The sequence below is a fragment of the Mustela putorius genome, unplaced genomic scaffold (genome assembly GCF_011764305.1).
Source record: "Mustela putorius furo isolate JIRA1106 unplaced genomic scaffold, ASM1176430v1.1 tig00003869_pilon_pilon_pilon, whole genome shotgun sequence".
Lineage (NCBI taxonomy): Eukaryota > Metazoa > Chordata > Mammalia > Carnivora > Mustelidae > Mustela > Mustela putorius.
In genome coordinates this window covers 18,512,579-18,538,423 of record NW_025422021.1, presented here as the reverse complement: position 1 = coordinate 18,538,423, position 25,845 = coordinate 18,512,579, and the positions used below count along the sequence as shown (strand labels likewise).

The 25,845-nt window shown below is 36.4% G+C and overlaps 1 protein-coding gene across 2 annotated transcripts in view; it reads right to left on the bottom strand.

The window, feature by feature from the left end:
* The window catches only part of KCNH7 (potassium voltage-gated channel subfamily H member 7), a 486,041-nt gene that overhangs the window by 71,492 nt on the left and 388,704 nt on the right, over positions 1–25,845 (bottom strand). The gene's annotated exons all lie outside the window — the stretch shown is intronic.

The following is a 25,845-nucleotide window of genomic DNA, read 5'->3' as shown; positions in this document are numbered from 1 at the left end:
TAGTTCATCTTGTAAAATCTTAGTTTATCTGAAAAAAATGAGAACTAAACCTGAATCACAGCCCAGTAGAAAAGTTCATGAGTTGGTAACTTTAGACTAAGTTTCAATAACAAAGGTAAAAGCAAAAATGTTATTTCATGACCCCAAAATGTAATTAGTCCTAATATAGAAGTGTACAAAAATTAAAAAGTTTTGATGGCTCCACAAGTAGCACATAGAGTCATGTTTTAAGGAAGCAGTGGGTGACACTCTTGTATTATGAATATCCCACATATATGCATTGTCTCTATTTTGGAGTTAAATTCACTAAATAAATTTTCTTAGGCTAGATTCTCCTAAATACAGCTAATATATTATCAGCTTTTCAGCAAGAACCTCAGACAATCCCTGTTGGTTCGTCAAAGAGTATTATTTCTCTGTTCTTGGTAATTTTATCCCTGTAGGTTTTAACTTGATTATAACAATAGCATAGGCAAATTTCAATTTTAAATCTTACTTTCATTGTCATATCTCATACATTGTTTTCACATATAATGAGTTACTATTGTTATCTTAAAAAGAACTTGAGAAGTTTAATAACAACCACAAATGAGATACAACAGATTTTTAAATATAACAGAAGAGTTCAGTTAAAATAGACAAAGGTGTTTTAAGATAACAGCTAAACCGATTTAGCTTAAATTTAAAAAATCATAATAATACGGAACCTAACCATTTTTTCTCAGTCCAGAGTAAATTTGAACAGGAAACAGAGCTTTATTTTAAGCTACTATGAGAAAGGACAGGAATTATTAGTAAAAAAGAAATCTGGAAAATAAAGTGATTTCATTGTTTCTGAAATATTGAAAATCTTTAGAATCCAAGACCTCAATCTCTATCTCTAACTGTAAAGAAGAATAATGTTTGGGAAATCTGTGAGTTGATTACTGCAGACTGTTGATAATTGCAGACTGTTAAAACTCCAATCTTAGGCTCAGTACAGAAAAGTAGCCCATAATATTTTGTAGGATCATCTCTTCATCTCTTAAGGTGTTACTATGTAATGTCCCTTTCTAAAAAAAAAAAAAAAAAGGCAAAAACAAAAACAAACAGAACAAAACAAAACAAAGCAAAAAAAAAACAAAAAAAAAAAAACAGGGGAGATTCAGAGTGTACAAAATAAAATCCAAAACCTTATTTTGCCTCTCAAAGTCATCTAAAACCTGAACTCATATTATCTTTCCAGTTTTTTCTCTCAGTAGATTCTTTTATGCACTCTGACAAAACTTGGCTAAAAATTTTAACCTACTGAGATATTTCCAAATCCCTAAATTCACAAATTTCTTTCAGAAAAAATGGGTATGTAATTATCCAATGAGAACAGCAACAACCAAAAAGTCATTCTTAATGAGAGGGATATGTATTTGAGATTGCTCCCTGCTTAAGTGACATGCTTCTGATACCAACCTCCCACAGAGGGCAATTTGAATGCTTGTTTAAGCAGAAGTCTAAATTAGAATGCATTCAGCACCACGGAGCATCCCCTGAGAAGTGAAAACTGTGGATGGAGCCCTTTCCATCACACATATGCAAGCATTCCTTTAACAGAGGACTGCTGGAGACTGAAAAATTGGGAAGACACTGTCCCTGACATTGCAGTTTATGGCCTACTGGGAGAAAGAAACATGCAGGTGAATGCAAGCTCTACTGAGGTCCACCCATTTCTGGGTTGGTGATGGAGCTGATGAAGGGGGTGGTCTCCATAGAGACTTTTCAGGGAAAGATGTCCCTTGAAGTGAGACATTGAGAGGAGAGAAGATAAGACTGTAGCTGGGGGATAAGGAAACTGGAAAAGGAAGACTATTAAGGCAGAGGAAACAGAACAAAGGTATGAAATAATGTCTTGTGTGTTGAGGAATTACAAGCTGTCTTATCCTGCTGATGGACAAAAATGCATTTGCAGTAATTAATACCAAATTAGATGATACAAGTTTGACTTCTGCATAGGTATGCCTGTGTTTTATCATTCAATTCTTTCATGAATTTTACTAGCCAATGATTTGAAAACTTTTATTTATACAGCATACTTTAGCACCACAAGGTCTCATTTGACAACCTGAATAGACCACTAACCAGTAACAAGATTGAAGCAGTAATCAAAAACCTCCCAGGAAACAAGAGTCCAAGGTCTGAGGGATTCCCTGGGGAATTCTACCAAACATTCAACGGAGAAATAATGCCTATCTCCTGAAGCTGTTTCAAAAAAAAAAGAAAGAAAGAAAGAAATAGAATAAAAATTCCACAGTCTTTCTATGAGGCTAGCATTACCTTGATCCCCAAACCAAGCAAAGACCCCATTAAAAAGGAGAATTTCAGACCAATATCCCTGATGAATATGGGTGCCAAAATTCTCAACAAGATGCTAGCTATTAGAATCCAACAGTACCATAAAAGGATTATGCAACATGACCAGGTGGGCTTTATCCTTGTGATGCAAGGGTGGTCCAACATTCACAAATCAATCAGTGTGATAGAACACATCAATAGAGAAGAGACAAGAACCACATGATTCTCTCAACTGATATAGAAGAAGCATTTGACAAAATACAGCATCCTTTCCTGATTAAAACTCTTTAGAGTATAGGAATAGAGAGAACATTCCTCAACTTCATAAAATCCAGCTATGGAAAACTCACAGTAAATCTCATTCTCAGTGAGGAAAATCTAAAAGATTTTCCATTGAGATCAGGACTACAACAAGGATGCCAATTCTCGCCACTATTGTTCAACATAGTACTAGAAGTTCTTGCAACAGCAATCAGACCACAAAAAGAAATAAAATGTATTAAAATTGGCAAAGATGTCAAACTCTCTCTCTTCCCAAAATACTCCATTCCCAAATTACTAGAACTCATACAGCAATTTAGTTATGTGGCAGGATACAAAATCAGTGCACAGATATAAATTACTTTCTTATATATTAACAATGTAACTGTAGAAAGAAATTAGAGCATTTACAATAGCATGAAAAATCACAAGATAACGTGGAATAAACCTAGCCAATGAAATAAAGGGTCTATACTCTAGGAACTACAAAAAACTTATGAAAGAAATTGAAGAAGACACAAAAAGATGGAAAAATATTCCATGCTCATGGATCAGAAGAATAAACATTGTTAAAATGTCTATGCTGCCCAGAGAAACCTATTATTTCATTGCCATCCCAATCAAAATACCCACAGCATTTTTCAAAGTGCTGGAACAAATGATCCTAAAATTCGTGTGGAACCAGAAAAGACCCTGAATTGCCAAGAGGATGTTGAAAAAGAAAAACAACCCTGAGGGCATCACGCTATGTTACAAGCTATATTACAACACTGTGATCACCAAGACAACACAGTACTGGCACAAAAACAGACATATAGACCAGTGGAACAGAGTAGAGAACCCAGATACGAACTCTCCACTCTATGGTCAACTAATTTTCAACAAAGCAGGAAAAAATTTCCAATGGAGAAAAGATAGTCTCTTCAATAAATGATGCTGGGAAAATTGGACAGCTATATACAGAAGAATGCAACTCGACCATTCTTTTACGCAGTACACAAAGATAAACTCAAAATGAATGAAAGACCTCAATGTGAGACAGGAATCCATCAAAATACTAGAGGAGAACATAGGCAGTAACCTCTTCAACATCAGCCGCAGCAACTTCTTTCAAGGGCGCCTGGGTGGCTCAGTGGGTTAAGCCGCTGCCTTCGGCTCAGGTCATGATCTCAGGGTCCTGGGATCGAGTCCCGCATCGGGCTCTCTGCTCAGCAGGGAGCCTGCTTCCTTCTCTCTCTCTCTGCCTGCCTCTCAGTGTACTTGTAATTTCTCTCTGTCAAATAAATAAATAAAATCTTAAAAAAAAAAAAAAAAGATATGTCTCCAAAGGCAAAGGAAACAAAAGCGAAAATGAACTTTTGGGACTTCATCAAGATAAAAAGCTTCTTCACAGCAAAGGAAACAGTCGACAAAACAGAGTCAACCCTCATAACGGGAGAAGATATTTGCAAATCATACTACAGAGAAAGGGCTGATATCCATGATCTATAAAGAACTTCTCAAACTCAACACTCCAAAAAACAAATAATCAATTCAAAAAATTGGCAAACAACATAAACAGACCCTTCTCCAAAGATGATTTTAAAATGGCTAACAGACACATGAAAACATTTTCATCATCATTAGCCATCAGGGAAATTCAAGTCAAAACTATGTTGAAATACCATCTTACACCAGTTAAAATAGCAAAACCTGACAAGGCAAGAAATTACAAATGTTGGAGAAGTTGTGGAGAAAGGGGAACTCTCTTACACTGTTGGTGGGAATGCAAGTTGGTGCAGCCACTTTGGAAAACAGTGTGCAGGTTCCTCAAAAAATTAAATTAGAGCTACCCTATGACCCTGCAATTGCACTACTGGGTATTTACCCCAAAGATACAGATGTAGTGAAAAGAAGGGCCACATGCATCCCAGTGTTCATAGCAGCATTGTCCACAATAGCTAAATTATGGAAAGAGCTGAGATGCCCTTCAGCAGATGAATGGATAAAGAAGATGTGGTCCATATATACAATGGAATATTACTCAGCAATCAGAAAGGATCAACATCAACATGCATCAACATGGATGGGACTAGAGGAGATTATGCTAAGTGAAATAAGTCAAGCAGAGAAAGTCGATTATCATATGGTTTCACTTATTTGTCAAACTTAAGGAATAGCATGGAGGACATGAGGAGAAGGAAGGGACAAATGAAGGGGGAGAAATTGGAGTGGGAGACAAAGAAATTGGAGTGGGAGAAACTATGGAGAAACTATGGACTCCAGAAAACAAAGTGAGGATGTAGAGGGGGTTAGGGGGATGGGTGAGCCGTGATAGGTATTAAAAAGGGCACGGATTACAGGGAGCTCTGGGTGTTATACACAAACAATGAATCATGGAACACTACTTGAAAAACTAATGATGTACTGTATGGTGACTAACATAACATAATAAAAAAAAATCCTCAAATGTGGTCATAGGCAGTGAAGTCAGGTAGCACTCTATTATTAAGTGATTATCTTACTGAGTCAGAAGATTATTTGGAGTTTTCACCAACATACACAGTTTTTAAGATTTTCTGGGAGAGTTTATGGCCCTTTGAGAATATTCTTTTCTGTGAATATTGGTTTAAGAATTATTAAAGGTTACCAGACAGAGAAGACAAGGTAACCAAATTAAGTTTTAGATAAATGCTTCTGGCAATGGAAAGCAAGAGAACCCAGAGGAGGTAGGATCAGAGGCTTAGAGATAAATTAGGACTTTGGTACTAAGAAAGATAGATAAATGAAGAGATCAGAAATGCCTGTATTAAGGGGAGGTGGCAGAGACTGAAAAGAAGGGTATATTTGGGAACTAAATGCATTTCAAGATAAGAATGAGGAATAAGGAAACATTTATTTCTTTGTGGTTTCAATAATGAGTTTTATTAGAGCCATTCATGGTAATACAAATCTATAAAGTTTCACCCATTTATAGACTAAGGGAAGGAACCCTAGATTTTAAATGTAAGGAACTGGGTTTAAAATTCAGATACAATTTTTCTGGTAATTTAATATCTCTGGATCTGGCTGTTTTGTTTTGTTTTCATCTGTGACTCTAGATAATATATATAATATAAAAATATATACATTTATGTATAATATATTTATATTATTATATTTATTTATATAATAGATTAATATAATAATATAAATATTATTATATTTATATACACATATATAAATATATACATATATAATTATATGTATATGTAAATAATACACATAAAATATATTTATATAAATATATAAAATTTATATATAATTATAGTATATACACATATATTATATATTAAATATTTAATATATGCCTATATATTTATATTAAATATTTAATATATATCTATATATTTATATATTATATATTATACAATTATATAATTGTATATTATATACAATTATATAATTAGTATTAATTATAATAATTATTACATGCAATAATATAATATACAATTATATATTATAATTGTGTATTATATATAATTATAATATATTATAATTGTATAATATATAATATAATTATATATTTGTATTTAATATATATTTTTATTTAATATAAATATAAAATGTGTTTATATTGTTATATATACTTATATTTATATTTATATAATATATTAATATAATAAATGTAAATGTATTTATATTTATATTATATAATAAATACAAAATATATTTATATTTATAAATATATATTTATATATCTATATTTATATTATCTAGAGTCACAGATAATATATATAACATCTAGACTCTAGATAAATATAATCTAAAGACACGTATCTATATCTATCTATGTATAGAGAGACTTGTTATATATGTAATTTTTGAAGAAACTGCATATACAGGGTTATATAGAGAGATATATAATATAAAGACTGTGTATACATATGTGTGTATATGTAGATGTATGTATATCCAGAGAGAGAGAGATGTATGTATTTATGCATACAGAGATACAGTTTCTATAAAAACTATATATAGTTTCTCTATACAGTCCCTTTTTGTGGCACTTTTCCATATGGTCTCTTCAGCAGGGTAGTAAAATGTCCATGTGGAGATTCAGTATTCCCAAGGGAGAAGCAGAAACATCTAGTCCTAAAGTCAAGGACTGGGAATAGTACGGGATCATTTTTTCCATATTCTATTGACCAAAGCAGTCACAGGCTAGCCTAGATTCAAGAAAATGGAGATGTAAGTCTTTACTTTTTCATAGAAAAATAGCATATGTGTGGAAGGAAAGGAATAAATTGGGGCCGTCTTGGAGACAAGCTATCACAGGAGTTATTGACAATTGTTTTAGGCTTGATGCTATTATGGTTTATTTAAATAGTATTTACTTCTTAGGGGGTGCACCGTGAAATATTTATGGACAAAATGCTATAGCTTTTGGGGTAACTATAAGAACATGAATTCCAAGACCTCTGCTGGATGCCTGAAACTACAAATGATACTGAATCCAATATATATTATATTTTTTCCTATATATACACACCTATGATGAAGTTGAACTGACAAATCAGGCACAGTTAAGAGATGAACAAGAGTAACACTAAAAAGAACCACTATAATGACATGCTGTAATAAAAGTTATGTGAATGTTGAATCTCTCTCTCTCAAAATATCTTATTGTAATGTACTGACCCTTCTTCTTATAATACGTGATATAATACAATGTCTGTGTGATGAGATAAAGTGAGGTGAACGACACAGGTGATGTAATTAGGTTATCATTGATCTTTTGATGATAGACAGATGATCACCTGCTTTCAAACCATGGTTGACCATGGCTAACTGAAACTGCAGAAAGCAAAGCTGCAGGTTAATGGGGGGTGTTGTAATCCAGAGTGAGAGAATGGAAGGCGGAGAGGAAGTCGAGTTATTTGCAGCAACATTAGTTGTACGCTGACTTTTACTACAACTGGGAGATGGGCATAGAGTATTTATAATTTTTATAACATGTTTGTGTTTTTTCACTATAAAAACCAATACGTTTAGAATTTCAGCCAGAAAGGCCCAAGATCAACTGAGAATGTAATTTCTCGATGGAAAAAAAGAACTGGATCTACATGCATCACAAGGGCTCACTCCTATCAGAGCTCCTTGTTGGGTAAGCTTGGATTACTGTTTCTACAATAGAACATTTAATTTGCTCTCTGCACATCTCATTCATATTATGTTGGTCTTCATTCAGCCACACAGACTAAACAACAATGCTGACTTTGCTGGCCTTGACATGTTTGCCTTTAAAGTCCCATCAAATTGGTGACTCAGACAAATCATGTTACAAGAAGATAGTTGAATAAGCTAAGTCTGCAAATGCTTATTCCTCTGAGTATACTTGGCTGCATTGCTCATTAAGTTAGATTAAAATACAGTCACTTCTCAGAGACTTATTAGGTTAGACCTCTTGTTGCAATACTTTTATTAACATTTCATATTCAAAGTTCAGGTTTTCATTCTGGATTGACATATGCATGCTTTTTTATTTTTTCTCCATAAGACTATGACTAAATGCAACATTTATGTTGGTTAACATCATTTTCGTAAATATTTGCCTTATGTACTCCTTTTATAATCCATTTCTAGGAAATAATATCTCTCTTAAGGAATCAAAAGGTTTCATTTCTTTTTTATTTTAAAAAAACATGACAATAAGAATTATTCCATTAATTGTATCTCCTTTTGTCTTCTTACATAAAACTATGAGTCTAAAATTTCAGTACAATTATTTCTATTTCCCTTCACCTTGTTTTAATTGTTCTATTTCCATTTCAATGGTCTAAATGCATGTATCTTTTATAATGTCACTTTATACTTCTTTGGAAATAGGATAAATGTATAAATTATAAGACATAAGTAAGTTAATATTAATCTTGAAAGTGCTTTAGAGCCATTATGCTGGAAATGAAATATTAGACAGGCAAATATTTATTTAAAAAATGTGAATAGGATTCTAAGGTGCCAATGATTAAAAAAGAGAAAGGCTGCTACACAATCCATTACGTTTCCTTAGGAGAGCCAACTTCTCCCACACATTTGAGAAATAGCATACTTAAGAAAGATAAAACACGATTAATTGAACTATTATAAGGGTTTTCTTTTAAGAGTCAAAGAAAAAAGAAGGAAAAAAAAAAACCCTCACTATATTATAAAGGGGAACTCCATGGTCTCCAGAAAGACACTTCTATTTTCTCTTTCCTCAAACCACCAATTAAATGTACAGTTTAACACAGACTAAAATATGGTTTTCTTCACCAAGTCCAGTTTTTCTTCTTGCTAACACATTGCTATTTGTTTAACCTATAACAGTTAAGTGTTATATAAAACCCAAATCTTTATACGAAACAGCACTATTTATTCAATGAAGATCTACTGCGAAAATTTTGTGTGAACACCAGGATTAATAACTACTTTTCTCTTTTGAAAAGTGCAATAGGGAACGATTAAGCTTTCCAAAAGATTATACAGTACTTTTGGCAGCTGTTAAACGCCATGCTGAGGTGTTGGTAGAGACTGCTCATCTGTTATTTATCCTTTACTTGGGACTTGCAGTTAACTAATAGGCTAGCTATATTTTTATCTATCAGGAAAAGCAGTCAGTAATAAAATGAATCAGACAGATCATACAGCATCAGAAAATATTTAAATCCTCCCGGCTTTTCAGCAGATGATTTAAGAAGTCCAGCAAAATCTGAGTAATTTTCATTAATACAAGCAGCCTGATGGATAATTACTCAAATATTTAAATTAAAAGATGAAAAGATTCACACAATAAATGAAATCTGTCACAGAGGAAGTTTTTTAAATAAATAAAATATTAAAATGAGGTAGTAGAATCACTGCAGCAGTCCATATTTAAATAATTGTGCAAGGTTTAGGTTAAAGTAGACATTGTATCATTTATGCACATGTGCACATGTATGCTTGTGTGTGTGTGTGTGTTGGGCTGAATCAGAAGATAGTACAATTTTGTAAAAATCGGAGTCATGTGGGTACAGATAAATGCTAGGTTTAGTGTTTTGTTTTGTACGTAGTATGCTACGTACAAAAAATTTTTAATACAAAAAAATTTTATGTTAATAACACAAAAAATCTGATTCTCAAAATATGTGACTCAGAATATGAGATAAATAGGTTATGTAATATCTTAAACATTTATAATATTCATAAATGACTGCAAACACATGTATATTAAAAATTGCAGTTTCTTCCAAAACCATATACTCTGAACTTCCACGCCAGTGGCCAGCTGGGCATAGCCCTCAGTTTTGGCCCCCTCACCCTGTACCAGGCTGGTCTGGGAGCTTGAGATAACACCTGCTTGCTGATACCAGATTGCTTCCTTGCCTCCTTTCTCCTTTTCCTTTTCTCACGGAGACGGCACACATGCACTCCTTTTCCTTTATCCTTATTTTTAAATGGATCTCCATTTAAGGCAAAGGAACAGGTAGCACATTGGTTTGTGAGAAAGCCTTTCACAAATGTTTTTCAAAAGCGCAGATAACTAAGAAACAGGCTTGGAGGTAGGAGAGGGGAGTAAAGGGCTGAGATAGGCTACTTGGAGGTAGATGCGCCAGGCGCCAATAGGAGAAGATGCCTGGCAGACAGGAAGTCTGGGATAGAGCTCCTGAGGAGGTTGCAGCTCAAAATTTCATTCTGTACAGGCAGCGTGAGATTCTGGAAAGTGGATTTATTGGTCAAGAAAGTATACAAAAAGAGAGAACCCAGTGGGGATAACTAAAATGTGGGATAGAGAAAAAAAAGGCATAGCCAGTATTCCCGGGCTTAGCAGGGGATATATACATAGTTAGTAGGACAAAGAGTAGTTGAGGGGGTGTGTCTGTAGGTTAAAACAGAAGAAAAAAGAGACGATGGAGATGGCAATATGGAAAATGCCCGAGAGAAAGGATTATGATGATATAGCTGCTGTGCACCAAAATTTGCTGTTTTTCCTTACATGGGATGGAGTTGTTGCTGCTCGAATGTGTCTGCTTGACCCAAAACTACATTGTCCAATCCTGTTTGAATCTAGGTATGGCCATGTGTCTGAGAAGTAGCACTTTTTGGCCCAAGCTTTCAAGAAGCAGGTGTGTCTTTTCCTGCTCTCTCTCTTTCCTTCCCCTTGGTAAGCACAGATGCTTCCAAAGCCTCAAGTCCTTAAATCCAGTGGGGGTGGGAGAGCCTCAAATATAGGAAACTTTGTCACCAAATTACCAAGAGAGGGAAAATCCCTCATTGTACAGGAATACCAGCTTCTGCTACTGCTTGAGCCTGAAATCTAGTATTAGATAACCACAGTAATATGGAGGTTTATTAGTTCCAGCAGCTAGCATTTCCCTAATACTTGGATCTTTTCTTTGGAATATGTTGCAATAAGATAACACTGACTCTGGAGAGAGAATGACTGCTTACTTTACAAATGCTTTGTCTTTGAGGAAGAGGACAGTTAATACCAAATATGTTTTGTGTTAGTTACCAGGCTCAGTACTGAATTATAGCATTCAATTCTCTCAACAGCTTCTTTAGATAAGCATAATTATCTCTGTTTTTATAGGCTAGGAAACCGACTCAGAGACTGAATAACCTATCTGAGTTCTCAGAGCCAACTAAAGTATTATCAACCATAATATTTTTTAACCTTACTGAATGCCTATTATTCACTGAAAATTATATGGGCGTTATCCCATTTAAATGTCACAATTACAGGTATTTATTGTGGACTGAATTGTGTCTCCCCTGCCACCCCAAGAAAGCCACTCTCCAGTCCTAACCCCTAATACCTGTGAACGTGATCTTTTTTGGAAATCGGGTCTTCATAGATATAATAAAGTTAAGGTGAGGTCACACTGAACTGAGGCAGGCCCTAATCCAGTGTCACTCGTATCTTTATAAGTGGAGGAAAGAGACACAGAAACAGATCCACAGGAAGAACATCATGAGACAATGGAGGTAGCGACTGGAGTGACGGCCAACCTCACAGAGCTAAGAGAAAGGCATGGAACAGATTTTTCCCTAAGTCTTCTGAGACAGAACATTCTCCTTCTGACATCTTGATTTCACTTTGAGCCTGAATAATAGTAAGTGAATAAATAACTGTTGTTTTGAGCTATCTAGTTAGTGGCAATTTGTATGACAGCCCAGAAAATGAGACAGTGCTATTGTTTATTTCACTCTACAGATGTAAACTCTGAGGTTAGCTAACTTCCCAACACTGTCTGGTTCAATAGCGCCTGTCTTCTTATCTACACAGCATACCAATATTCAATTTATTCTTTCATGGGACTAAAGCCCATGTTTTCTCACCCTAAATACTGCTTCCAGAAGAAGAAATTATTTTATAGGGGTCCGTGTGAATGCTTTCATAGTTATCAAATGCTCTTAATAAAATCCTGATCACTTATGGCAAAATAATAAATAAAGAGACTTATGTCGAACCACTTCTTGTCGAGAGCCTAGAAGCCACTTATTTGGAAGGACATACATGTGTAGGACAAAAACAAATGGAAATGTTAAATGGCTATGATGGGCACCAAAAATAAAAACAAAGACAATTTCCATTAATTAGAAATCCATAATCTGTCAAAGACTGCTGAACACACTAGACTCAAGATTGAAATAGCCCTGTTAAGTAAATGGCCAGCTCTGCCATGGCTATTTAAAACAATCTCCCTAGGTATCAGATTCTTTAGCAGCAAAATAGGACAGAAATACCTTCCTCATAGGCAACTGTGCAATAAGTACGAACACAAATGTATAAAGTTCCACAAATAATCCCAGTCTCACCATAAACAACAAATAAGTATTTTCATTATAATTTTATTCATTCATTATAATTTTAAGTGTATGTATCTTGAACACCTCAAAATTTAATTATATATAACATTCAGCGCCAATTATAGTTATTGACCGAATTCAGTTCTCTGAGGTGACCCTTGGAGAAGTCAATTATGCAAAGATAGAAACAGCAAGAGACAGACAGACAGGCTCTTGATTATGTGTGTTTGCTGGTAAGATAACATGTTTTCTTTGTTTATGAACATCTCAGTTTTGCTATACTGTCCTGTGGGCCGTGGTGATAAAGTGGCGATTTAGGGAACCAACTATTTTTTTAAAAACCCTTAAACAATTTGAAAGGTCCCAGTCAAGCAAGTGATAAGATATTCTCTCATAAAAGCACATGCCCTAGACATAGAGAGCATTTAGTTGGTTTGGTTGGAATACTTATCATAAAGAATTGAACGTCTGCTGGGTGGCTGGAAAAAATTACTTTTGGGCATCTTTGAAGAGTGCATGGAGTTCTCTATTTACTGCGGGTAATGGAATATTTCTTTAATATGAATTCAATAAGTATTTATGACATCCTATCAGTTTTCAAATTTTAGTACACTTCCCAAGGATCCTATAGAAATGATATACATAACAAAACTAGTACAATCACCTCTGCAATTCTTCAATTCTGCTTTTTTTTTTTTTTCAACAGAACAGGTTGTTCAGTTACATTAAATTGGTGTGATTTTACAGTGTATCAACTGCAGGTCACTGAATAAGATATTTTAAGGAAAGAAACTGGAAACTCTCTTCACAAAAATTCCAGGATGATGGGGAAATTAAATGTGTGTGCACATGTGTGAGTAAGTACATGAGTGTCTAGCACTGTATCACCCTGAGATGTACAGGTGGGCTTTTGTGAACTTCTTGAAATTATCTAAATAACATAAGTTGTGTGGTGCTGTTTATTTCTCAGGGAATACATGTTCATGTTTTTTATCAGATTTTCAAGCATCTATGCCTGCAAGTAGTTAAAAAACCCAACTTAAGGCATGAACTTTTATGGGTTTCTGAGTCTCTAAGGACCACACACACATTTATAATCATCACAAAGAGAGAAATGCAAAATAATACGAACAGGAAATGTTTAGAGAGAAAATGAAGCATAAAGTAAAGGTGGTGGAACTACTAGGAAATGTGCTCAAAGTGGCAGTGAAGACAAGGATGGCATCTTCACTGATGCACAGGTGAGCTCTTTCTCCGAGACTGACAGATTTTTCTGAGTGTTTACAGGGTGAATGATCTGTTAATTTTCAGACCTGTGCTTCACTTTTATTTTATTATTATTATTTTTAAGATTTTATTTATTTATTTCTCCAACAGAGCAAGCAAGCAAGAGAGACAGAGAGCAAGCACAAGCAAGAGAAACAGCAGACAGGAAGAGGCAGGCTCCCTGCTGAGCAAGGACCTGATGTGGGGCTCCGTCCCAGGACCCTGGGATCATGATCTGAGCCAAAGGCAGCTGCTTAACTGACTGAGCCACCCAGTTGCCCTGTGCTTTGCTTTTAAATAACCTGGCTTCAAAGGCAGTTTCTCATTCCTGCTAAATTTTCAAATGAGCAATGTCTTTCTGTACTATGCAGCCTTAGCAAGTGTGACATTCCTACCAAATTTGTAGTTAAGAGCCTTACTTTGATGGGCCATGTCTGAAGGTGAAGTGGCACTATCCTGCTGCCTTGCTGAAGCCTGAAAGGGAAGGCAGCTGCAGCACTCCCTTGCTCTCTGGTTGGAGCATTCTCCAGCTCCCAGCCTAAAACAGGTCAGACAAAGCACTCACCTGCGGCGTTCCTGAAGCCAACGGACCTACACGGTTAAGTTATCCACTGGCTTTCTGAAGCCTGCAAGCATGCTTTGCCCCCTACACTCTACAGCTGCCTTATTAAAGCCAGCAGGTACATGTGATCCACACAAGGGATGCCCCTTGATCTCACCTGGCCCTGATGGCCAAAGGAATGGTATTCTTGAGCACCACAGGAATGTGGCAACTGGAAAGACAGTTCTTAGCAGGCCACAATCCCAGGGCACTGCATAGACAGCAGACTGAAAAATAACCTCAGTCTTCCTATGAAAAAGGCCTATGTACTTAACCTGGAGCTTCAGCCTGAGGGATAGGCTTCAGGTTTCCTACACAGCTAAAAGCTACAGAGGGCTCCCAAAGAACACAAATACAGAGACACCCTTTGTATATACCTCCTTGGCCTCACTATCACTTAACATGACCTCCCAGAAAGGAGCTAATCTACTTGTCTGGAGCCCCAACTTTTGCAACTATCACTGAGGGGACAAATCCAGATCTCTTGGTCTGGAGTCCAGCGGGGATTATGATTATAGACTCACAGGACCATATATTCACATACTTCCAAAGCTGCTGTCTGAGGGTCGGGCTTCTAATCAGCCTGAAATATAGGTGCTAAATGAGATTCTTCCTGTTGGATCACAGGTGTTGGAACACCCTCAACAATAGGGACATATCGAGAAAAAAATTGAGCAGTTTAGACAATTGCAAAGGTTTGAGACACAAGAGCTAGGGAAAATTTGAATGAGAAGTGTCATTACCTACATAAGGCCACTTCTTCAATACTGAGAAAGGTAGCTGTTTTGCTTAATACATAGAAAAATACACAATGGAGTACAGCAAAATGAGGAAACATAGAAATATGTTCCAAACAAAAGAACAAAATAAAACCTCAGGAAAAGATCTTAATGATATGAAAATAGGTAATCTACTTGATAAAGAATTCAAAGTAGTGGTCATAAAGATGCTCAGCAAACTCAGGAGAAGAATGGGTGAGCACAGAACTTCAACAAAGAGATAGAAAATATAAGAAAGTACAAAACAGGAGTCACTAGATAGATAAAGAATGCAGTAACTGAACTAAAAAATACAGTAAAGGTCAACAGTAGAATGGATAAAGCAGATACACAGATAAGTGAGCTGGAAAAAAAAAGAAGAAAAGAAACTTACTCAGACAGAGCAGGAAAAAGGAAAAGAATTTTAAATAATGAAGATAATAAGGGATCTACGGGACAACATCAAGCAAAATAACATTCACATTATAAGGGTCCAAGAAGAAAAGAGAGATAAGACATAAAGCTTATTTGAAGAAATAATGGCTGAGAAGTCCCCTAACCTAGGAAAGGAAATAGACATCTAGGTCAAGGAAGCAGAGAGTTCTAAATAAGATGAACTCAAAGAGATCCACACCAAAATACATTACAATTAGAATGTCAAAATTTATAGAATCCTAAAATCAGTAAGAGAAAAAAAATTATTACCTACAAAGGAAACCCTACAAGGTTATCAGCAGATTTCTTAGCAGAAACTTTGCAGGTTAGAAGAGAATGAAATGAAATATTCAAGGAAAAGAAAAGAAAAAAGGAAAAGAAAAGAAAAGAACAAAGAAAGAAAGGAAAAGAAAAGAAAAGGAAAAAAAAGGAAGGGAAGGGAAGAGAAAGGTAAGACAAGGCAAGGAAAAAACCTTCCAATCAAGAATACTTGGCAAGGAGATAATTTTCCAGGCCAATAAAAGCTAAGGAAGTTCATCACTACTAAAAACCCTGAAGAACCACGCATGCTCCCTGATTTCAAACTCTACTACAAAATTGTGGTAATCAAGACCATGTATTAGCATAAAAACAGGCATATAGACAAGTGGTACAGAATAGCAATAAACCCATGTATATATGGTCAATTAATCTATGACAAAAGAGGTAAGAACATAATGGAGAAAAGACAGTCTCCTCAATAAATGGTCCTGGAAAAACTAGACTGTTACACATAAAAGAATGAAACTGGACCACTACCTTTTACCACATCCAAAAATTAACTCAAAGTGGTTTAAGACTTGAATGTAAGACCTGAAACCATAAAACTCTTAGAAGAAAACATAGGTGATAAGCTCCTCGATGCTGGTATTAATGATGGTTTTTTTGGACTTGACTCCAAAATCTAGAGAAACAAAAGTAAAAATGAACAAATGGGACTGTATCAAGCTAAAAAGCTTCTGCACAGCAAAGGACACCATCAACAGAATGAAAAAGCAATCTACCAAAAGGGAGAAGATACTATGATACTATAATCATCTATGCAATAAGAGGTTAATATCCAAAATATACAAAGAACTCATATAACTGGAAAACCAAAAAAAAAAAAAAAGTGATTGAAAATTGGGCAGAGAATCTGAATAGACATCTTTCCAAGCAAGACATACAGGTAGGCAACAGGAACATGTAAAGATGCTTAGCATCACTAGTCACCAGGGAATGCAAATCAAAACCGCAATGGGATATCACCTTACACTTGTTAGAATGGCTAGTATCAAAAGGCAAGAAGTAACGTGTGTTAGTGAGTATGTGAAGAAAAGGGAACCCTCATGCACTATGGGTAGGAATGAATATTGAATATTGTGGAAAACAATATGGAGTTTCCTTAAAAAATTAAAAAATAGAACTATTATTTAGCAATTCCACTTCTGGGTATTTATTGAAAAAAATGAAAATACTGATTCCAAAATGTATATGTACCCCTATAGTCACTGTAGCATTATTTACATTAGGCAAGATATGGGAGCAACCTAAATGCCCTTTAATGGATGAATGGATAAAGAAGATGTGGTGTACCTCTACAGTGGAATATTTTTCAGCTATAGAAAAAAACATAGTATTTCCATTTGTGACAACATGGATGAAACTGAGCATTTACACTAAGTGAAATAAGTGAAAACAGAAAGACAAAAAGCACAAGATTTCATTTATATGGAGAATCTAAAAAACAACCAAGTAACGAAACAAAACAAAACAAAACCCAGACCACATATACAGAGAACATTTTGGGGTTGCCTGAGGGAAAAAAGAGGGGGTGGCAAAATGGGGGAAGGGTATCAAGAAGGTGAACTTGCAGTTATAAAATAAGTCATGGGGATATAATACGCAACATGAAGAATATAGTCAATAATATTGTATTAACTTTATAAAGTGATTGATGGTAACTTACTGTGGTGATAATTTTACAATGTATGCAAGTGTACAGTCACTATATTGTACATCCGAAATTAACAGAATATTGTATGTCAAGTATAATTCAATTGAAAAAAGAAAAACACCTTGTCCTCATGGACCTTAGTTCCAATAGTAAAAATGGGTAACTTGTAGTTTTCGTAGAAATGTTTAAAAAATAAGACCTCCCTTGGGGTGTCTGGGTGGCTCAGTCAGTTATGCATCAGACACTTGGTTTTGGCTCAGGCCATGATTTCAGGGTCATGGGATTGAGCCCCATGTCGGGCTCTGTGCTGAGCACAGAGTCTGCTTGAGACTCTCTCCCTCTCCCTCTCTCTCCCCCTTCCCTTGCTCATGCATGTGTGCATTCTCTCTCTCTTAAATGAATGAATGAATGAATAAAATCTTTAAAAAATGAGACCCCCAAGTAGATCATGTAGGTCTCTTGTGTACAAACATTAAGTAATATTGAAGGAAATCTTACCTCTACCATTTAAAGTACTTTTTGGTATACTAATCAGGCATATTTTACATAATTACAACCTGTAAATGCACAGATTTACTATGAACTTAACAAAACTTTGGGTCTAAAAGTATAGAACAACACAATTTGCTTTAATATCTTCAAGAATAAAAAATCTTAGACAAATAGTACTTTCCTTCTTTATTCTGCCAAGAATAAAATCAATTTTTTAAAAAAGATTTTATTTATTTATTTGACATATGAAATCACAAGTAGGCAGAGAGGCAGGTGGGGGTGGTGGGGGTGGTGGAGCAGGCTCCCTGCTGAGCAAAGAGCCCGATGCAGGGGCTCAATTTCAGGACCCTGGGATCATGACCTGAGCTGAAAGCAGAGGCTTTAACCAACTGAGCCACCCAGGTGCCCCATAAAATCAATTTTTAAAAATATAACTGCTATCAGCTATAAGGTTAGAAACCAATGTTTTAAAGGTATTTTTTTCAGTAAAGTTCTGACAAAAAGGACTCACATTTGGTAGTCAGTCTAAACTTAGGATGGTTTGGTGTTAAGAGAGGAAATTTTTTCTTGAATTGCTGTTTAATAGAACATCCTTAAATTCCGATTAAAATTTTTTTAAAAGACAGAAATATGGCATTCTTGCATATTTAAAAGACTTGATGTAGAAGCATAAGTTTGTAGCAGGGATTCATTATCTTCCTATTTTTGTGCATCTTCTTGCAGAGATAACTTCTTAGGAAATAATTTATCTTGATTCTAAGTGGTCCTGAATTCCATTTTGCCTGGTATTACACTTTATATCTCATTAGAGACTCTTTAACTTTTACATGAAAAAAGAAAACCTTCTAAGATTTTTGACTTTTATCCATGTCTCCTGGGGGAGGCATGAATATGATAATGCCTGTCTGAAACAACAAGTGTTATGCATGTGACGCAGAACAAGTGAAAATCAAGACAGTTTATGCCTCCTGATGTTAAGTATCACCTGCTCTATCACTTCTAGCCTAACAAATGTGTAATAATACGATTATCTTCATGCTTTATTCTCCTCGATTTTCTTATTCCTGAAATTTTTACATCTCATTGATAGATAAAATAAATGCCATTTTTTCAAGCACAGCTAAAATCTGTTACATTTATTCTCTTGTTTGAGTCATACATGAATAACAAAAGATGCATCTTACATCCTTTGTGACCTTTTGTCAGATTTTACATGATACACAGAATCAATGTTCTTTAACATAACTCATCTCATAAATAACTCTTCTTAGTAATTTTGCCATATTGTTAAATTTAAACCTCTAATATACAGAATAAGCAATGGACTCCCTTCTACACTGGAATCTAAATCAGTGGTTCCCCATCTCTTGGATTTTATAGTCTGATAAAATTAAAAAGAATTGGGGTATGTAACAGGGTTGAGAAGTTTTTATTTAAACAATTACAAATGTTAGGAAAAGCAACTTTATCACCAACATTTCATAAAAGTGTGTCAAAATAAAGACAAACTTAGATAAAAGGCAATTACTCTTAAGTGAGTAAATTCAGCTATATGGAAACTTTGTTACACAGTTTCATCTTTCTCATTTTGTTGTGGACAGTATAAAATTTGTATCAGCAAGCACTGCTCAGCAGGTCAGAGTTTAGAGAAATTATCATGCAAATGGTCTCAATTAGAAAATACGTGGGTTGAATTAAGTCGTCTCTAAAATCCTTTCCAGTCCTAACATATTCTGTTTCTGATAGTTACTGCACTTTTTGTATTGCAAATTACTCTGCTAGTCAAGAGTGGTTACTGTGTTGGTCATATTAAACTCAAACTCTATCATGAAAAGGAAGATATCCAATAATATATGAAAGCAATTTTTAAGCATAAGCTGTATCCTATACACTTAATAGACAGGCAACTGCTGTGGTAGGGCAGCACTTCATAGGGGCAGGCCCCCGAATGCTAAGCTTTCTGTCCAAGTGTATTTTGTGTCAATCCAAATGTCCTAAAGTGAAAGCTGCCTCAGATTACTCATTTTGGTCACAGACATTATTCTGCACGGGAACCATTCAGTTAGTCCTGCTGAGTAATGGTGTGTACTGTATTCTTGCTGAGGGCACAGGGCAGGAGCTGACTACAGTGAACTATCTATATTAATATTATACATTGACCCCCAAATCCACTTAGTACCACACAGATGTGCATTGTGCTCTGCAGTCATGTATCTCTTTCTTTTCCATCTTTTTTTCTATGCATTTTTAAGTAGCTATGGATCCAGAAGAGTCATCTATTTTCCTAGATGATAGAGTGGCCACCATTCAATTATTTTTTCAAATCCATCTTCAATATTTGTTTTTATAGAGCATTCCTTTAAACTAAGCTCAAACTCTGAAGGTAATCAGACTTTACCCCGCGCTGCAGGCAATCAAACTTACCATCTCATTAGGGTGCTGTCTTATCTTTCTTTGTTTAATTGAATGCATCTATTTCCTTGCCACCTTAAGTTTAGTGGTTAGGTGTTAAGCTTATAACTGTGCTGCAAATTAGTGTATAAATACAATGTGTGTGTGTGTGTGTGTGTGTGTGTGTGTGTGTGTTGATGTTGGTATGTTGGCTAGAGCATGAAAATAGCAAGAGAGGGACACTACAAGTTACATGTGGCAGGGAGCTTTTGCCTGACACTATTGCATCATGACAGAAAACTTAGAATACATCAAAACCACATTTCTCTGACTTATAATATATGCCATATATAGCTATTTGGAATGGTATTACTTCATGGTACCTAGTTTGGGTTCCTCATTCAGTTTGAGGACTGGTAATGTAAAGTAATTGTTGCTCAGCTCAAGTACTCAAAATTACCTAATTTCCAGAAAATTTGGAACAATTTAACTGGGAATTAACATTATAAATAAGTTGTGGAAAGAAGAGAGGTGATGCTAATATATTAAATATCTAATAGAGTAATAGTGAATGATTTTAAAGGGAGAAAGAATCACTTAAAAGTGAAGAGATGTGTTGTTCTATCAACTTTTGTTCATGTCTGTTCTTGAGGAAAAGAAGTAGATTACCGTAACCAGCATATCATTTCCAGATAATTCTGTATGACTCCAGGATGGATTTTAATTCCTTCCTATGACAGTGAAGGCTTTGTTCTGGAAATTCACAAGATATTAAAAGAAAAACAAGATAGCCTAAAGGATCCTCTACTGACTGAGGACTGAAAAGCTATGTAAATTTCCTGTCTTTAGGGAAAACTAGTCGGCAGAAGATGTCATCGTGTCACAGAAAAGCTGGAAGTGATTCTTTTACTGAAGGATGTAAAATCAATATGTCAACTGAACTCCAAATGTAATCTACCATGTTTGATCAACTGGTGAACTTGTACATTTATGTGCCAAGAACCAACTGTCAGCTGCTCAGTATACTGCTGCCCACGCCTCTTGGTCCATCTTGGAACAGCCTCCCTGGTAAGTGTAGGCTCACCAATGGCTCCATTTAAATGCATTTGCTTATGAATCTTGGCAACTATTTACCTTAAGTTGAAGGAGTCTGTTTACTGGGCACCTGATAGAGTTCAAGTTCCAATTAGAGAAGAAAAATTCAGCAGCAACGTCAAAGCATTAAAATAACTGGGACATTAAAATATAAATAAAAATGCTGATATGACCTTATGCCCTTGTACTAAGGAATATAAAGTTATTATGCCAATACAACTAAAAGCTGTATATTATCTAGTTTGTGGTTAGCTATTCTAAATTATGCAAGATTATCAACAAAATGTCTTGGCAGAAGAATTTAATGTCCTATTTATATATCTTGGGGAAGCTATATATTCTTTATTATAATGTCTTTGAAAAGGTGGCATGTTACGGCTATATTCTTATGATATTTTATTTCATGTTTGAAAAGTAAACTCTTATGGAATCAAGCAAGAAAACACATTTGAAAGCAAAATAATATTTTAATGTAATAGCTGAAATTTAAGGAAACATTGAGCAATGACTACGTTTGATCTTGTATCAAAAGTGCTGCCAGAGGTGGTCCCTGCATTTAAGTTGCTCTTTAACTGACCTGGAGAATTAACAGGCAAACTAATAATACTCATAATATCTGCCAAGAGCCAGGTAAGCAGAATCCATCAACTGTTGTGGGGCCATCTAGGAATGCTTGACATAGGTGCTATTTGAGTAAATCCTAAAGGGAAACTGTGATTTTTTTTTTTCCAGTTGGAAATGAGATGCTTTACAGGAAGAGGCCATAACACTAATAAAGCTTGGAGGCATGCTCATCAAGACAATTCAGTGGGACAAGGCTATGGTCTTCAAGCCTTTCTATGTGAAAGGACTATCTAGGAAGCTTGTCAAAAGGCTGATTTCCTCTCTTCTGCTTTCTGAGTCTAGGTGAAGCTCAGGAGCCTGAATTTTAACGAGCGTCTAGAGTGAATCTAAAGGAGTTCTTGTGTATGTATTTGTGTGTGTGGGGGTTATGTTTGTGTGTGGGGGTGTGTACGTGTGTGTATGTGTTTGAGAGTGGGCAAAGGAAGAAGGGGATGTAGAGACGGTGAGGATAGAGAAGGCTGTGGGGAGCAGATTATGTGGAGCCTCAAGTGCCTAGTTGAAGAGTCTGGCTTGTGAAGCCATGCAATTATTACAAAGTTTAGACTTCAAAATCCCAAATAACAGGAAGGCAGTGAAAGAGATATGGGCTTTCATCCAGTCGTGTGTTAAGAGCTGCAAGTGAAGGGAAACATATTCTTTGATCTAAACAGAGAGCAGAGGTTCATGCTGCAGTCTCTTCAAAGCCATAGTTGAAATATTCTTATGGAACTAGCGTCCGTGGGTGAAGGCATGAATATGTGAGGGTGAGACGCAGTATTAAGAAATGGAGACGAAGGGGGCACCTGGGTGGCTCAGTCTGTTAAACATCTGCCTTCGGCTCAGCTCATGACCCCAGGGTCCTAGAATCCAGCCTCACTTCGGGCTCCCAGCTCAGCGGGGAGCCTGCTTCTCCCTCTCATCCCCACTTGTGCTCTCTCTCACTATCTCTGTCTCTCTCTCAAACAAATAAACAAAATCTTTAAAAAAAAAATGGAGAAGAAGGAAAGAAAGTCCATCAGAATCTCTCAAATCCCTCATTCATTAAATCATTCCCCCACATGTATTGGGGATCTAGTCTGTGCCAGTCACTGAGCGAGGCTCTGTAGATGTAAAAGTATAAGATTGTTCTTTCTCTCTCTCTCTCTTTTAAAAATATTTTATTTGTTTATTTGACAGACAGAGATCACAAGAAGGCAGAGAGGTAGGCAGAGAGGGGTGGGGGAAGCAGGCTCCCTGCTGAGCAGAGTCCTGTGGGGGGCTTGTTCCCAGGACCCTGTGATCATGACCTGAGCTGAAGGCAGAGGCTTTAACTGACTGAGCCACCCAGACACCCTGATTCATTCTTTCTCTTGAGATATTCACATTTCCATAGGTCCACAGAGAAATACACATGAAAATACAAGTATGATAAGTACCATAATGAGTTAGGGATGTGAACTGAGGGAAAACAAGATGCCACTTAACCCAGAAATTATGTGTATGTATATGTGTATGTGTATGTGTATGTGTGTGTTTGTGTGTGTTAGTATGTGTGTAAAGGTTTCCTGGAGAAAAGCTGAACTCCTAAATTGAGTATTTAAGCAAAAGTGAAAGTTCTTCAGGTAAAGGAGAACAGGAAAGGCTTTCCAAGCAAAGAAAACAGTCTTACAAGAGGTCAAAATGGCCTCTTCACTGTACATTGGCTTAGTTGCTTGCACGGTATGTTGTGAAATGGCCTCAGATAAATGGGGAAGTTATAATAACAACTTATCCTTATTGAGGTCTTCCTGTGTGCTGGCCACTGCCAGTAGCTGCACAAGAATTTTCTTATTTAATCCTCACGATATTCCTATAAAGGAAATGCCTGGGTGGCTCAGTGGGTTGGGGCTCTGCCTTCAGCTTGGGTCGTGATCTCAGGGACCTGGGATCGGGCCCCATGTCTGGCTCTCTGCTTGGCGGGGAGTCTGCTTCTGCCTCTCTCTCTCTGCCTGCCTCTCTGCCTACTTGTGGTCTCTGTTTGTCAAATAAATAAATAAATTTTAAAAAAGAATCCTGTAAAGTAGGTAACAATATTGTCTCAGGTTTCAGTGAGGAAATTGAAGCCCAATGAGATCAATAAACTTGCCCAAGGTCATAAAACTGATAAACTGTGGAGCTTGGTTTTACAGCCCATGACCTTAGAGACTGTCTGATATTACCTTCATGTACCATATGTAAAGGATCTTGTACGGCACATTAAGGTGGTTTGACATTCTCCTAAGTCCTCATTGTCCATGAGCAGTTGTTAGATGACATATTCATATTTGTAGCTTTTATTAAGGACCACTCTTTATAACAAGGGTAGTTTGATCAGAAGGGATCAAGAGTAGGCTGTGACTCTAGTTAGAGTGGTTGCTATAATTCCAGAAAGAAATGCTGAGGTCTTGGATTAATATAGTCTGTCAGTGTGGTAGACAGGCTCTGTGATAGTCCCTGATGATTTCTGACTTCTGGTGTTCAATGTCCTTGTAATCCCTTCAAGGGGAGCTGGACTGACTGACTTGCTTCTAATGAATAGAAAATGGCAGGTGTAGTGGGATGTCGCTCTCAATATTAGGTTATAAAAAAACTGTGGCTTTGGTCCCACATGTGCTCTCTCGGTCTCTCTTAGCCCACTGCTCTGGAAAAGCCAGCTACTATGATGTGAGGCCTATTGGGAGGCCTGCATGAGGGAACTTGAGAGAAGATCTTCTGAGGTCGGTTGTTAGCCTCGGGAGTGAGCTTAGAAGCAGATCCCTCCCTAGACTAGCCTTGAGATGATTGTTCTGTGCGAGCACCTTCTTGCAGCCTTGTGAATACCCTGAGCAGATCCACCTAGTTAAGCCTCTCCTTGATTCCTGACCCATAAGAACTGAGATGATAAATGCTGCTTATCTTCAGCCATGAATGTTTTGTAATTTGTTTCTCAGTAGCAGATAACTAAAATATCAAGAGTCATCACATAGACTGCAAGCCCCTGGAGACAGTTGGTATAAATGTGGCAGGTTGACACTGTTTAATGATGCCATTTGTGTACAGAGTACTAGGTAGGAGGGTTTTTCTGCGAGGATATTACTACCTCTAATTGACAGTAAAGCCCTGAGGAATTAAAGTTGCTTATAATAATCTGTTTTTGTCTACTTTTCCAACAAAATATATTTTTGGTATTTCTGCATAATTCTGGGAGATCTGAGAGTGCACCCTCATGCTAGCTCATATGGCATGAGGCCAGATGATGGGGCTTGAATTTCCAGCATCCACTCAGATTGCCCCTCGCTCTGGACACTAAACCAGTTCATTATTCTCTTTCTGGGTGTGTAGAAGAAACCACAGGGTTACACTATAGTTGTTGTGACACATAGAGAACACAACCCAGAAAGTGACTGTTGCGATATACAGCAAATGAATTTTGATAAAGAGGAGATTATTATGCACTCTTATGCTGAATTTCACGACTGTATAGGATATTTATAACCCTTCAATAACTGCCTTTCATTATGGATTCTTCCCCAAAATAGTTGACGAAAAAGAGGACAAATTTAAAATGGAGTCCTTGAAGGCCTCCCGCCCACCCATGATGTGTACTTTCTCAGCCTTCTGAGTCATGAGCTGTGTGCATACAGTTGGCTCAGATGAGCTGGCACCCTTGAAACTGCAGCAGCTGCACAAAACAATTACCAGGCTCTGACTGAGAAAATTTCCCATGGGGGACAAAGAGCCAGCTGGGCATTGCTGGTGCTTGTCTGGTGGACGTTTGTTAGTTTGTATGAACACTGAAATTCCCAGGGCAGCAATCAATGGGTGAGATAATTCAGCCAAGAATACATTAACCTAGAAAACGGCAACTGGAGAAG